The sequence below is a fragment of the Cebus imitator genome, unplaced genomic scaffold, assembly GCF_001604975.1.
Source record: "Cebus imitator isolate Cc_AM_T3 unplaced genomic scaffold, Cebus_imitator-1.0 Scaffold54, whole genome shotgun sequence".
Lineage (NCBI taxonomy): Eukaryota > Metazoa > Chordata > Mammalia > Primates > Cebidae > Cebus > Cebus imitator.
The window spans coordinates 1,411,191-1,413,436 of NW_016107369.1; the positions used below are offsets into that span (position 1 = coordinate 1,411,191).

Below are 2,246 nucleotides of genomic sequence, written 5' to 3' on the forward strand. Positions count from 1 at the left end.
ATCTCGGCTCACTGCAACCTCTGCCTCCCGGGTTCAAGCAATTCTCCTGCCTCGGCCTCCCAAGTAGCTGGGACTATAGGCGCACACCACCATGCCCAGCTGATTTTTGTATATTTTTAGTAGAGACGGGGGTTTTACCATGTTGGCCAGGATGATCTCAATCTCTTGACCTCAGGATCACAGATATTTATAAATGCCAGTTACCTTGCTTTACACCTTTTCTGATTACCCAAGGCTAAATCCCTATGTTGTTAAACTTAACTCTTTTTTTTCTTGCTGCCATTAGAAAAGATAACGTGTCATGAGCTTTCTGTGTCATTCTAGATCCACACCATACTAATAGTAATAACTAAGGGAAATTTTGATCAGTACTCTTGTTTCTAAACCTCATTTCTAGAAACTAGAAAAATCAAGCCTGAAAATCTTGTTGCACCTGTTATCATTTCTGAACCCAGTCACCCTCATCACCACCACTACTATTGTCACATGTTCCTAATGAAAAACAAGAAAAGATAATATTTAGTCCCTAACCTAGTTACCGACTTCTGGTTAAACAATTTTGCTACTTTCCCTTATATAAAAGGCAGAGTGGCTTTCAACCTATACATCACATATGGAAAACAGATTCTAGAGTTCTTGGATGTACCCAGCCCCTCCAGCCCTTCAATAGAAAAAGGATACTAAGATGTCTAGACCCTGTAGATGACAAACTGGTCCTCATTAGTCTCATTCAAGTTATGCCGTACTTTGTAAAAAACAAAAAAAAAAGCAAAAAAAAACTTAGAAATTGCTCCTCTACTTCAAAGATAACTTTATAAGGATTAACCTAGAATACATAAGTTTCTGGTGATGTCCCAATGATCCATTCATTGTAGATACAACAATTTCTAAGGCATTCCTTTACTGTCATGTGACCACTTCCACAGTCAAAGGCATTAAGAAATTTGTTTATATTAAAACTCAAGCCAAGTACAGTGGCTCAATTCCAGCACTTTGGTAAGCTGAGGTGGGTGGATGGCTTGAGGTCAGGAGTTCAAGACCAGCCTGGCCATCATGGTGAAACCCCATCTCTACTAAAAATACAAAAATTAGCCAGGTGTGGTGGCGCACACCTGTAGTCCCAGCACTTTGGGAGGCTATGGTGGGCGGATCACCTGAGGTCAGGAGTTTGAGACCAGGCTGACCAACGTGGTAAAACCACCGTCTTTAAAACAATACAAAAATGTTTAAAAACTTAGTCTGGGTGTGATGGCTCATGCCTGTAACCACCGCACTTTGGGAGCTAAGGTGGGTGGACTGCTTGAGTCCAGGAGTTAGAAGCCAGCCTGGGCAATATGGTGAAGCCCCATCTCTAAAAGAAATACAAAAAATTAGCTGGGTGTGGTGGCACATGACTGTAGTCCCAGCTACTCAGGTGGCCGAGGTCGAAGGATCCCTTGAGCCCAGGAAGTCAAGGCTGCAGTGAGCATGACTGTACTACTGTACTGCAGCCTGAGTGACAGAGTGAGACCCTGTCTCAACAACAAAAAACTTAGATAATATGTACCTAAGAAAGGAACCAGGATTTCCAAATTGAGTACAATGAATTTGACTAAAAATTATTTTTCTTGTCATTTTATTTTGTTTTACCAAAATCAAAGCCTTCTCTAAGATGTATTCTTTCCAGGTCCTATTTTATTTATGGACCAAGAAAAATCTATTATTTTTTTTTACAAGGAACTTTAAATGCTCTTGAAAAAACTGAAGTTTTCAAACTTAACATTTCATGTCCATAATACATGTGCCCAATTTTTCTATTGAACTATATAAAATTCCATTGCATCAGTGACTTAATATCTAATTGATCCTAGTGATGACCATTTAGGTTTTTTCTTCTTAAACAGTGCAGCTTTTGAGCGCACATTTCTGTAGGATAAATTCTTAGAAAAGGAACTGCTAGATCAAAGCAAATGTAAATTCTTAATTTTGGTATTTTACCAATCACACATCAGAACTGAAGGTACCAGTTAAACTTCTCAGCAACTTGAGTGCCAGTTTCCCTATACCTTCTGTGGCACTATACATAACTAATCTGTCAGTCTTTGGGAGTCAAGTAACATCAAACCAAAAATTAAGAACTTAAGTTCCGTAGGTGATGGGGAGGAAGGCAGCAAATCACACTGCCACGTGTGTACCTATGCAACAATCTTGCATGTTCTTCACATGTACCCCAAAACCTAAAATGCAATAAAATAAATGGGAAAAAA

General features: G+C 39.3%; 1 protein-coding gene across 1 annotated transcript in view; it reads right to left on the reverse strand.

Annotated features, from left to right (window-relative positions):
* The window catches only part of LOC108304397 (SRA stem-loop interacting RNA binding protein), a 9,931-nt gene that overhangs the window by 1,347 nt on the left and 6,338 nt on the right, over nucleotides 1–2,246 (reverse strand). The gene's annotated exons all lie outside the window — the stretch shown is intronic.